Source organism: Vipera ursinii (genome assembly GCF_947247035.1).
Source record: "Vipera ursinii genome assembly, chromosome: 7".
In the NCBI taxonomy this organism is placed as follows: Eukaryota; Metazoa; Chordata; class Lepidosauria; order Squamata; family Viperidae; genus Vipera; species Vipera ursinii.
Genome location: NC_139521.1, coordinates 76,936,755 through 76,950,665, shown reverse-complemented (window position 1 = coordinate 76,950,665; position 13,911 = coordinate 76,936,755).

Below are 13,911 nucleotides of genomic sequence, written 5' to 3'. Positions count from 1 at the left end.
ACCTTGGAGGTCATCTAGTCCAACCCCCTGCTCAGGCAGGAAACCCTATACCATTTCAGGCAAATGGCTGTCCGGTCTCTTCTTAAAAACCTCCAGTGTTGGAGCACTCACAGCTTCTGGAGGCAGGTGGTTCCACTGGTTAATTGTTCTAACTGTCAGGAAGTTCCTCCATAGTTCCAGGTTGCTTCTCTCCTTGACTAGTTTCCATCTGTTGCTTCTTGTCCTGCCTTCTGGTGCTTTGGAGAAGAGGTTGACCCCCTATTCCTTGTGGCAGCCCCTCAAATACTGGAAGACTGCTATCATATCACCCCTAATCCTTCTCTTTGTTAGACTGGACATTCCCAATTCCTGCAACTATTCTTTGTATGTTTTAGTCTCCAGTCCCCTGGAGTTTCTCTGCCCCCATTTATGGCCCAGCTCCTTCTCAGATCCTGCTTCTGATGGATCGGGACAGGAAAGGCAATTAAGAAGACGGGGGAAGGAGGAAATAGCCATTGTCCATAAAGGTCTAGAATTTCTCTGGGGCCAATGCAAACATACATTGCCAGAATAGGGGGTGGGATAAGAGGTACCTTCTGGGTTTCCAGAAGATCAGGCTAGGAGGGGGCAGCACCTGGAGGACCCAAAGCATCTTTGGGGTTTTTTTTGGCAGAAACCAGGTTTCTTGGTTGAAACCAACATCTTGGCATCTTGGCTGAGTACGTCACCATCAAGTAGATCAGGGGTCTTCCAACTTGGCCCTTTGATGACCTGTGCACTTCAACTCCCAGAATTCCTCAGCCAGGCATGCTGGCTGAGGAATTCTGGGAGTTGAAGTCCACTCCTCTTAAAATCTATATCAGGGGTCTTCCAACTTGGCCCTTTTATGATTTGAGGTCTTCAACTCCCAGAATTCCTCAGCCAGGCACGTGTGCCAAGTTTGAAGACCCCTGAAATAGACGATCACAGATCTGTAACTCCATTGTACTTACTTTGGAATTTCACTGGCTAGGAAGCTGAGCCAACATAGCCCTTGATTGTTTTGACTGTTGCATTTTCTCCCCCAGGATCATGGGGCCTGCTTCCCTTACACCACAATAGGCTGAAGCCATTAAGCAGAGACTAATGTTTCCAACACTTTGCATAAAAGTGAATTTTATTCTGGAGACTTCTTCAGCCCAGTTCCCCTCTACTGCGTTGCAGAGAACCGAGGAAGCTTCTTGGAGGAGAAGTGAAATGTTTTCAAGGAAAAAAACCCCCAAGAAAGTCCAGTTGCCATTTTTTTTAGAAAAAGCACTTTTGGGACAACCAGGAGTCCAGATGGCTGAGAATCGCCGTAGATGATCACTCCTTATTGCTTCTGCTATGTGGATCTGATTCCATAACAAATCTCTAAGTGGAGACCCAAAGTTTTGTAACTCTTGCTTTGTGGTGCAGACTTCCTGCATTTTCCAAACAAAATCTGGTTTTTATGAACCCAGATGGCAAGCCACCCAACCGGATTGTCTCAGCGTTACTTAATATCTTTGTGAATTATTTGGATGACTTGCAGAAGGCATCCAAGTGGGTGGGGTGGCTCGTACCCCACAAGGCAGAGGAGAATTATGCTGATGTGGGTGAGGAAGGCCAGGCCAAAAGGAAGACGTGGATTTGTACAGAGACACAGGGATGCTGTGCAGGTGGCAGGACCAAGCAAGGGTGTATACAACGTGGTTGACACTTGGCCTGACAGCAATGTGTGTCACGGTCATGTTTAATGAAAAGAAGGAGGAGGATTGACAGGAGAGCAGCGTTCCAGTATCTCAGGGGCTGCCCCAAAGAAGAGGAGGGGGTCCACCTATCCTCCAAAGCGCCCGAAGGCAGGACAAGAAGCAATGGATGGAAACTCATCCAGGAGAGAAGAGACCTGGGATTAAGGAGAAACTTCCTAACAGTGAGGACAATTAACCAGGGGAACAGAAGCTGCCTCCAGAAGTTGTGGGTGCTCCATCCCTGGTGGTTTTCAAGAAGAGACTGGACAGCCATTTCTGCTCGAGCAGAGGGATGGACTAGAAGACTTCCAAGGCCCCTTCCAACTCTGTTTTCATCTGTGTATGATCTGGGGTTTTTGTAGGCCACAAAGTTAAACATTCACCCCCAGAACGATGCAGCAGAACCAGGCAAAACACCCAATGCTGTTTTGAGCTGCATCAAGAGACGGTATTCAGGCCTTGGGTGAGATTTCACCTGGAGTCTTCTGCCTAGTTCAGGTAGTCCTCGTTCAAAGTCATGGCGAACCTCCACCCCCCCACCAAAAAACAACCCCCCCCAAACCCTAACCTACTTATAACCCAGTTCTCAAATTCTGCAGACAGCTGCATACGCCCCCAGGGCCACGTGACAGCATCTTGGCTGTTTGGCATCTGGATCACCTTTAGGGCTGGCTGCAGCATTCTGTGGTCACATGCCCATAATTTACGATTCCCCCCAAAAAAAATTCCAGCCCTTTCATCTAATTCCTGGCCAAAAACGCCCATAGGAACACGTTGATTCACTTAATGATGGTGGCGTTCACTTAATGCCAAAAACGTCATAAAATCAGATTCGATCTTGTGAGTGCCTTGACCTATGATCGTCATGATTTACAGTGGAAAGTTCGGGCTCGGTTATGGACGTAAAAGCGAGGACTTCCTGTACTGAGAAGACGGTTTTAAGGAAGGCGATAAACAAGCAGGAAGATGTCAAATTGCTGTATGCAAAAAGGCATCCGATCCCTCCAGGCGAGATGAAGGGTGACCAAGAGACAAGACGATGGCCTCCTTCAAAATGTGGCTCTGAGATGGAGGTTACGTTAAATCTGCTTTCTAGGATCTTAGTGGAGCAGGTTCACATGACTATCTTGATTCAGAGTCAGACCAGAAATCAGAAAAGCCTGACAAACTCTACTCAATTTATGCTCTTCTATTATTTTTTATTATTATCAACCAGTGGAACAGCTTGCCACCAGAAATCGTGGGCGCTCCACCACTGGAGATTTTTAAGAAGAGACTGGACAATCCCCAGTCTGAGATGGTATAAGTCCTCCTGCTTGAGCAGAGGGATGGACTAGAAGACCTCCAAGGTTCCTTCCAGATTCCATTCCATTCCATTCCATTTTCTATTCTATTCTATTCTATTCTATTCTATTCTATTCTATTCTATTCTATTCTATTCTATTCTATTCTATTCTATTCTATTCTATTCTATTCATTGCATTGTATATTCAATTCTATGTTCTGTTCTATTCTTTTTATTCTGTTCTGTTCTGTTCTATTCTATTCTACTCTATTCTACTCTACTCTACTCTACTCTACTCTACTCTACTCTACTCTACTCTACTCTACTCTACTCTACTCTATTCTATTCTATTCTATTCTATTCTATTCTATTCTATTCTATTCTATTCTATTCTATTCTATTCTATTCCTTATTCTATTCTATTCTATTCTATTCTATTCTATTCTATTCTATTCTATTCTATTCTATTCTATTCTATTCTATTCTATTCTATTCTATTCTATTCTATTCTATTAATTGCATTGTATATTCAATTCTATGTTCTGTTCTATTCTTTTTATTCTGTTCTGTTCTGTTCTATTCTATTCTACTCTATTCTACTCTACTCTACTCTACTCTACTCTACTCTACTCTACTCTACTCTACTCTACTCTACTCTACTCTACTCTACTCTACTCTATACTCTACTCTACTCTACTCTACTCTATTCTATTCTATTCTATTCTATTCTATTCTATTCTATTCTATTCTATTCTATTCTATTCTATTCTATTCTATTCTATTCTATTCTATTCTAGGTTGCTTACAACACAGAAACGTTGTAAGGAAGTTGTCTAAATAAGCAGCCCAGAGAGTTAAGTGTCCCCAATTTTTTCTGGTTTGGGGCTTAAAAGAGGATGAATAATTCCAAGCTGTGGAAGCATTAAAAAGAGAGAGAGAAATCAATTTGGTGGTACAGTGGCAGATCAAAAGATCTGAAGAATCCAGGAATCTGCCCTTCAGTTTTCCCAGACTGTCTTTGCAGCATTTTCCCTCCTTCCCCCTCCCATTCGCCCACAATCTTCCCAGGCCATTAGATTTATTGGAAAATTACTACCTTTTAAAATCGTGGATAGTTTTTCTTCCCCTAAAAATCGCACATACTCATGTCCCGTCTTGGGATTTCCACATGCCTTCCAGGTTGGGTGCCCTGGGCAGATGGCAAGCTCTTTTGGTGTCTTGGGCACATGAATGGAGATGTGAAGCCAAATTACAGAATGACAGAGTTGGAAGGGACCTGGGAGGTCTTCTAGTCCAACCCCCTGCTCAAGCGGGGGACTCTCTCCCATTCCAGACAAATGGCTGCCCAGTCTCTTCTTGAAAGCCTCCAGTGATGGAGCAGATAACTGCACACATTTATGACTTTAATATGGAAGTAAATAAACACGTGCAGATGTGCAGATTCTGGACCCTGGGGGACTTTTGAGAAAAAGCCTTTGGTTTTTGTGCCCCATTCGAAGATTTGATTCTTGTGGGGTCCTGGGTGCTCTCTGAGCTGGGTTGTTTTCTGACAGATGTTTCACAACCCAACTAGGGAACAACATAAGTGCTAGAAGGAAGTGGGGTTTGCAGAGAGGAGGAGGAGGGGGAGGAGGAGGACTGTGGGGTCCTTGGTACTCTCTGAGCTGGGTTGTTTTCTTGCAGACATTTCATGACCCAACTAGGGAACCTCATCAGTGCTAGGAGGGAGTGGGATTTGTTGTCTATACAGAAATGTCTTATCCTGTCAGTGTTGGTGGGAAGGCTCTTAGTGGTTTCCTGATTAGGCTGTTGTTTACTGCGTTGGTAGATCCTTGATTGGAGCAGAGTGTGGTTTACCGCTTGGTGTTAACCTCTGCTTACCTGGGTGTTGGTTGTTGGTGAGGAGGCCTTTCCGTTCCGGCTTTTTGATGGTCTCTTTTGAATGGTATGTAGATGTTGTTTATCTCTTTGTGCCTGTTGATGGCCGATTTGTCTCGCTGCCAGTCTTCCAGGAATTCACCAGCATTTGAAACTGTGGTTAAGTCTGTCTGTGGCTTGTGCAAGGAAGGAGTTTTCATCCTGTCTTCTGCCTGTCTTGTTCGTTTGGGCATCTTTTCAAGCACAAGTTAAAAGAGGTGTTGCAGAGGGTTCTTCACACTGAGCCAGGGGAACTGGACTTGAGCATCATCAAGGGCCCTTCCAACTTTGTGTGATTCCAATGCTGGAAGGCTCTTGGCGCTTCTCCTTCTACGGTGCCCGAGCACTGGGCTGAGGGACTGTCTCTTAGTCCAGAAGAGCCTCCAAACCAGGGTGATTTTCATAAATGTCGTCTCTGCCTGACATCTGCTTCTGAATGACAGCATGAGAAGTGATTCTGTGGCCCTCTGTCCTTCTTCTAAAGGGCAGGACTTCTTCCATTGCCAACCTCGGGCCTCACGGTTTCAGCTTCTGTTGGGACCAGAAGCTTCCAAAGCTATTATTGGATTATTGTAATTTTTGTTTTGTTTTCTCAAAAAGGTCAAATCTATTCTCGAAACAAATGACCCCAGGGCAAAACTCTAGCAGTGAGTCAACAGGATACAGGGCTCTCTCTCCAGGGCACCTTCCAGAGAGCTGATCCAGGCCCATGGCTGGCCAGCTCAAATGCTAAACAAACACAAAATACTAAATATTCTCTTTATTCAGTCAAACACAAAAAAGGGCTTTCAGTGGCAGGAGCTGAGGACACCAGGCAAGCCAGAATCCCAAATCCAGTTGAGTTTTAGCTTTGTATAATTTTTAACCTTTTCAGTATTATAAGATGCCCAGAGTTTGCCTGCAATCCTGCATTCTGACCACTCTGCCACCAAAGCTTTTCTCTTTTAATAACAGACATCCATTTGTCTGGCCCATTAGAGGGTCTCCTGCTTGAGCAGGGGGCTGGACTAGAAGACCTCCAAGGTCCCTTGCAACTCTGTTATTCTGTTTAGAAGCTGTGGGTGCTCCACCACTGGAGGTTTTCAAGAAGAGATTGTGTAATGTATCGGGTTCTTCGTGCAGGAAAGAAGACGAGGCAAGTGATTTCAGCAGAACTCATGGTTTATTGCTTGCAGGATCTGAACTGAGAATAGTGCTGCAGCTTGCAGCAATTTATAGCCTGGCCCCTAGGTGGCAGCCAAGAGGTATAAAGTAACCCATTGCCGCCTAGGGGCAGCCAATAGCAGGACTGGAGACCTGGAGTCTGGGTTGCTGGAGAGCCGTTAGCTGCTCCGGCTATAACCACATGGTGCTACAATTGAGCCCAATACATAACAGATTGGATGACCATTTGTCCGGAATGCTTGAGCAGGGGGTTGGACTAGAAGACGTCCAAGGTCCCTCCCAATTAGTTTAAGGAAGAGAAGGAACAGGGGTGAGATGATAGCAGTCTCCCAATATCTCAGGGGCTGCCCCAAAGAAGAGGCAGTCAAGCTATTCTCCAAAGCCCCCGAAGGCAGGACAAGAAGCAACAGATGGAAACTCATCAAGGAGACAAGCAACCTGGATCTAAGGAGAAACTTCCTGACAGTTAGAACAATTAACCAGTGGAACTCCTTGCCTCCAGAAGCTGTGAGTGCTCCAGCACTGGAAGTTTTTAAGAAGAGACTGGACAGCCACTTCTCTGAAATGGTCTAGGGGGCTGGACTAGAAGACCTCCAAGGTCCCTCCCAAGTCTTTTAGTCTGAGTCTGGCACCCTTTCCCTCAGCCATTCCTGCTCAGCTTCCCTTTCCCGAGGGCCAGCTCCCACCGGGGAAGAAAGTCAAAAGAAATCCTTCTTCCGCAGTTTCGCCAGGGGTGGGTGGACCCAGCCCTCCTGCCACGGGGCTCCCCCTCAAGGGAATCGGCAGCTGAAATTAGTCCCTCCAATTGTGCAGAAACCAGAAACCCCCAGAACGGAGAGGCTTGGAAACCGTCTGGCAGGCCTGGAACGGGTCTGGCTTGCCGGTGTGGCTGCTTCCCTTCCCGTAAGAGACACCTCAGCCTTCTTCTTCTGGGAAAGCCTTGGGGGGGGGGGCTAGGCTTCATCGGAGACAGGAAGGAACCCGTTTTGCACGCCAAGGCTCTGGCCCAGAACACGTGAAGGGGAGGCTGATTCTTCCAGAGGCCTTGCAACCTGAACTGGTTTGGTGGGGGGTGGGGGGTGGGGGGACTGAGTTTGCCTTGGCTTCTGGCGATTCCTAGTGGTGCCTGCAGTGGCTGGGCACCGTCTCCTCCATCGGCATCCTACAGAGAAGAAGCTCGCCTCTGTTGCTTCCTGTACTCAGATTGAGGTTAGGGCCTCCTCCAGGCCCATTTTTCCAAACTGGGGGGTGAGAGCAGCATGACGGTAGGTGACTGGGCAAAAATGCAGAAGGATTGCACAATAAATCTCTGCATAGGATAGGATAGGATAGAGTAGGATAGGATAGGGTAGGGTAGGGTAGGGTAGGGTAGGGTAAAGTAAAGTAAAGGTAAAGGTAAAGGTTCCCCCGCACGCGCGTGCTAGTCGTTTCCAACTCTAGGGGCCGGTGCTCATCTCCGTTTCAAAGCCGAAGCGCCAGCGCTTGTCCGAGGACGTCTCTGTGGTCATGTGGCCGGCATGACTGGACGCCAAAGGCACACAGAATGCTGTTACCTTCCCACCGGAGCGGTCCCTATTTTTCTACTTGCATTTTTACGTGCTTTCGAACTGCTAGGTTGGCAGAAGCTGGGACAGGTAACAGGCGCTCACTCTGTTACGCGGCACTCGGGATTCGACCCGCCAAACTGCTGACCTTCTGATCGACAAGCTCAGCGTCCTAACCCACTGAGCCACCGCGTCCCTATCTAGGATAGGGTAGGGTAGGGTAAGGTAGGGTAGAACAGAACAGAAGGGGACCTTAAAGGTCTTCTAGTCCAACCCCTTGCTCAAGCAGGAGAACCTATATCATTTCAGAGAAATGGCTGTCCAGTCTCCTCTTAAAAACCTCCCGTGATGGAGCACCCACAACTTCTGGAGGCAAGGAGTTCCGCTGGTTAATTGTCCTCACTTGATTACTTTCCATCTGTTGCTTCTGGTTCTGCTTTCAGGAGCTTTGGAAAACAGGTTGACCCCCCCCCCTCCCCTTCCCTGTGACAGCTTCTCAATTACTGAGGACCCCACAGTTCAACTCTTCTCTTTTATTAATCACAGAACAGCCCTGAACATTGTCTTTTAGCTGTCACTTATGGACTCAATCATGGCTTACATATGCCCTGGCCCCCTTGGAGCCCTGAACAGATCAATCTGGAGATAATTCAGCCTTTTTGATAGAAAATAAGCCGTTGTCCACCTCTGCGACAGGTGGGCTTAGCCCATTGGCAGCTGCACAATCTTACAAGACCTTCTTCGGTCTGGTTTCCTAGACCCGAGGACAAAGAGGCTCTCCCCAACAACTTTTCTCCCCTGAGTGAGCTCTCTGGGCTGTATCTCCTCGTGATGATGGAGAAGTAGACCAACCACGAAGTCCTCCTTTAGCTTCCTCCTCTGTTTTCCTGGCCCCTGGGGAGGCTTCAGCCCTGTGGTCTCTGAGGTCCTTTTGATCTCTGGTTTCTTCGTGGATCTGGCTGCTTCCTCTTGGTTGTCTTCTCCTCTTTGTTCAGCAGTCCAGTAGGCTCGTAGTCCCACCCAAACGTTGGCGTTTCTTGTGCCATCTCTCGCACTCGTCTGCCTCCACGCCCTGCTTGTGGGGTCCTTCGATGGTGGGCTGTTTACATTGCTTGAGAAGTTCGTGTCTCTTTTCCTTCCTTCCAGAAAACGTTCCTCCTCCTCTGGTGCACCGCTTCCCAGCAGATCCGGTGTTATTTATCCTGCCTTCTGGCGGGCAGGCAGCGCTTGTGCTTGCCGTCTGAACCACCAGCAAATTTAAATGGGCTTGTTCTCAGATTGCTTCATGTTGCTCTGTTTCATGTGATCTTGGGCTGACAGGGGCCAGATTGCGGGGGAGCCAAATATTTTTTTAATCCGGCATGTTTCTGGGTTGCTCCGTCTTTTCACTTCCTGCCAACGCCGAAAGCCCCTGAACTGGCACTGCTGGAAACCAAGGAGATCCCTTGGTTACAAACTCCACTTTCTTGAAAGAAGAACAAGCCCGTAACGAGGTTCACTTCCACTCCGAGGAAACCATGGGTGGCGCTGACTATTGGCCGAAGAGCCAGCCGGGAAGGCTCAAAATGAGACTCTGGTTTATTCATACATGCCCATGAAAGATGGAGTCAGGATTGGTAGGTTTCTTGGGACAGGATTAGATCCCAGTGGCAAGGAGTTCCATGTGCAGTTTCCACCTCTTCCTCCCTGTCTTATAAATAGAGTACAAGTAGTCCTTGACTTAAAACAATAGGGACTGTTTGAAGTTACAACGGCGCTGTCCTGGTTCCGACAGATGAAACTCTTCTAAGAACGTTGAGGCATTGTTTACCTTAAAGAATCTTTTATTCGAGTAGCAGAATATCGACACTTACATAATCGAAGCCAAAAACTGAATTCCCCTCCCCTGGACACCTAGTATCAAAGCACAATTCCCTCCTCCAATTTACAGTCATAAATCACATTCCCCAATTAGCTTGAAGCGCCGGCTTCCTCTCCAGCTCTCCAGCCTGCCAATTCTTTTATCAGCACTGGGCTCAGTAACCTTGATTCTCAGGCTAGGTTTAGTGTTGCTGTGTCTAGCTGGACTCTCATTTGCATCCCCCCCTCCCAGCACCATCTAACTCCAAAAGCAAAAGGGAAAAAATGGCTTCATTTCCATCTGTTGTCAAAGCAAGAACATCCGATGTTAGCAGCATTGACAGCCACTGAAAAACGTGACTTACGAACCATTTTCATATTTATGGCCGTTGTGGCATCCCCAGGGTCATGTGATCAAACTTCAGACGCTTGGGAACCGACTCATGTTTAGGACAGTTGCAGAAGCAACCGAGAAGCAAAGTCAAGGAGGAACCAAAATTCAGTTAACTGCGTTACTCACTTAACAACTGAAGTGACTCATGGAAGAACTGTGACAAGGAAGGTTGCAAAACGGGGCAGCACTCCCTTAAGAAATGTCAGCAACAGCAACTGCAAATGTTAGCAACAGAAAATTTGGCTCAGTTGTGGTCCTAAGCCAAGGTCTACCTCTGTCATCCGGCCCAAGATATTTGAGAATGCTCCGTGCTATTTATCATGATTTTCTAGGAAAGGATGCATGTGATGTGGACGTTGACTAGGAACCATCCCTGCTAGAGTGGAAACCTAATTCAGATCCAGGCTGCACCCCTGTCTGTGCCTACACCCCAACATTGTCCCTCATGCTAGCAGACATGCCTCTCTGACACCGTATCCTGAAAGCTGAGCACAACTCTCTTCTCCACGAACAGGAGGATCGCCATCCTGCCTTTCTTTGGCACCCAAGCCCAGACCTTCCTCTCTGCTTCCAGCTGCAGAAAAGGCCCTTAGGAGGCAACTTCATTCATTTTGGGTTGAAGTCAATATTTAGGACAGTCTTCTGAACATTTAAGCCGTAATGGGCAAAGGTTGTTTTGCTCCGAGACTCCTTGGTACCACTTTGAAGAGAATCACAGAATAACAGTGTGGGAAGGGACCTTGGAGGTCATCTAGCTCAGGCAGGAAACCCTAGACCATTTCAGACAAATGGCTGTCCAGTCTCTTCTTGAAAACTTCCAGTGTTGGAGCATTCACCGCTTCTGGAGGCAGGTTGTTCCACTGGTTAATTGTTCTAACGGTCAGGAAGTTTCTCCTTAGTTCTAGGTTGCTTCTCTCCTTGATGAGTTTCCATCTGTTGCTCCTTGTCCTGCCTTCAGGCACTTTGGAGAATAGCTTGACTCCCTCTTCTTTGGGGCAGCCCCTGAGATACTGGAAGAGTGCTATGGTGTCACCCCCTCACCCTTCTTTTCATTAAACTGTTATTATACCTACCCGATTCCTGCAACCGTTCCTTGTAGGTTTTAGCCTCCCGTCCCCTGATCATCTTTGTTGCTCTTCTCTGCACTCTTTGTAGAGTCTCAACAGCATTTTTGTCTCGTGAATGCAATACTCCGAGTGTGGCCTTACCAGGGCAGTATAAAGTGGCGTTAACACTTCAGGTGAATCCCTCCTGGTTACTGAATTTCTTCATTTGCTGGCTTGCAGTTATGGACGGTCAGCCAGCCCTTCTTCCCCAAGTCATAAAGGGGTTGATGTGGGTGAAGAGGACCTTCAAAGAAGGAGGCTACCAGGTGGTCGGGGCTTCGGATGTGCTTTGGATCCTGCCTCATCTGTCTGGGATTACCCCAGACCACAAGGTCTCTCTTCAAGCACAGTGTTGGCCGTCTCGCAAATAAGAACGGAGGGTCTGCTTATGAACAGCTAACGTAGACAGCCCTGAGCTTTTCCTTCAACCAAAACCTGAGTAATGCCTGCAAAAGAAGAAGGGGGGGGCACTTTGGAAGCTGGTTGAAAGAGCTCTGAAGAAGCCAGGAAAGATGGCCAGGGAATGCAGGAGAGGCGGGTGGCCAGCACGGTTCAACTCTGATTGAGTGCATTTTAGCAATAACAAGGAATTATGAATCGTGGATGCTTCTCGGTCTGAGTTGTCTGGATCTGATTTTCTTTTCTTCTTGGAAGCTCATCAGAGGGAGAACAAACATGATAAATGGACCATCAACAGAAATAATTCATCCAGATAGGAAGATTAACTAGAGGGCAGCCGGCAAGAGAGAGAGAGGGGAAACAGGACCCAGCTTTTATATCCAAGGAGGAACCTGGTAAACTAATTTAAACAAATAAGATAATGGATTGCAGGGGTGGGGAAGCCTGGCCCTTTTATGACTTCTGGACTTCAACTCCCAGAATTGCTGAGGCAGCCAGGGATTCTGGGAGTTGAAGTCATAAAAGGGCCGCGGTTCCCCACCCGTGATGCGCTGGGTTGAGAGAGAGAAAGGGAAAGATGGAATTAGAGGCTCGGATGCACAAAAATTAGCAAAGTTTGCCCACCGTTTTGGCAACAGGTGGAATTGGTTAGAGCGCTTAAAGACCTCTGGAGCTTTGCTTTTTCCTACCAGCAAAAAAGTGAGTGAAAAATAAAAATAAAAATGGTCTTTTTGAATGCAACTTCCTCCTGCGAGCTCATGAGAGTCACGTGCAAGGGGTGGACCAAGAAACGGACGGATGACACGACATGGGCATCATGCAGAATAACAGTGTTGGAAGGGACCTTGGGGGTCTTCTAGTCCAACCCACAACTTCTGGAGGCAAAACTGTTCCACTGGTTAATTATTCTCACTGTCGGAAAGTTCCTCCTTCGTTCCAGGCTGCTTCTCTCCTTGATGAGTTTCCATCTTTTGCTTCTCGTCCTGCCTTCGGGGGCTTTGGAGAATAGGTTGATAGGTTCTTTGTGGCAAACCCTTAGATATTGGAAGACCGCTGTGGGATCACCCCTAGTCCTTCTTTTCATTAGATATGCCCAAATCCGGCAACCGTTCTTCATATGTTTTAATCTCCAGGGCTTTAATCATCTTAGTTGCTCTTCTCTGCACTTTTTCCAGACTCTCCCAGGATTCTGGCATGGAGGGAGCCTCTGCGCACGTCCCAAGAGTCAGCAGTAACCCTCAGAGTTTGCTTACTGACAGGCTGACGTGCTCTTAAGTTCTCCTTCACATTCTAGCCATCCTTTCTCTGTTACCTATGAGGCCTGGGGCTAAGAGATGGCTCTTCCAGGATGACCTAAGGAACACCGACCTACTTACCCCAAACTTCACAACCTTTCTTGGTTTGTTCTCAGCACAGCTTTCATCACAATGTTGGGTGAGTGAGGGCTTCCGTAACACTAAGGAAGTTGCCAAAATGCTGGTTCATAAACTCACCCAAGCTCACAAGCAGAATCCTAGGTATATATCTGCCCTGGTTTCATTTTCCCCCGGGAGATCCACAGAGTCCGTTGATCCACGGAATCAATGCTTCAACTGATTGCTTAGCTGTTTAATTTTAGTCTCCCAATTTCATTTGTATGCATAACTGAGAGCAGCATAGATTTAAACATATAGTTATTTCCTCCCCCTCCCCATCTCTATAGGATCTCCTGCTTGAGCAGGGGGTTGGACTAGAAGACCTCCAAGGTCCCTTCCAACTTTCTTGTTCTGTTCGCTTCTTCCCAGACATACAATTTTGTAATCGTAGACTGGTGAGCATCGGAGGGAAAGCCATGTCATTTGGCCTAATTAGCTCTATCTCCAAAACTACCTTTTTTGGAAATTGGACTGACGTTCTAAACCACAACATTAGGATTACCAGGTGTGGGTTATGCTAATTGGACTAATGCAAATGTGCAAATTAGCTGTGGTTCCCTATCTTCAGCCTTCCTCCCTCTTGGGCCCCCCGGTCTAAAGAGCTTCTCCACCTTTGCCTCCCAGCTGCCATCCCACGGCACCTCACTTGGGAGCGATTCCGCCTGGGGGTGTGTGGGAAGGGGCTTTCGAGGCGCGCACACACACACGAGCGTGTAGGAAAAACCGTGCCTGCTCACACAAGCCCAGCCTTCTCCCCAGTCTCTCCCAACCTTTGGCCACCTTTCCCGAGGAACGCAGGAGAACCTTCCCATCCCTTGCAGGTGGCTTTCCGGCTCTCAGCCTGTGGGAAAGGAAGGCTGGCGTGATGGGACAGGGCTGGCGAGAGGCTGCGGGGTGCTGGAGTTCAGGATGGGGCTGTGTGGGTGCAGAAGGTTGTGCAACCTCTCCACATAAACAGGCTTGTGTAATTTGGGAACCTGACTTCTCTCTGAACTGGGGGTGAAGCAACAGACCTCCTGGGCTGTACTGCACGGCGATGTTTTTCTGTAGGTACATTGTACGGCCGTGTCTCTTTATTCTGTTCTGTTCTGTTAATCTCCAGAGCACCAGAAGGCAGG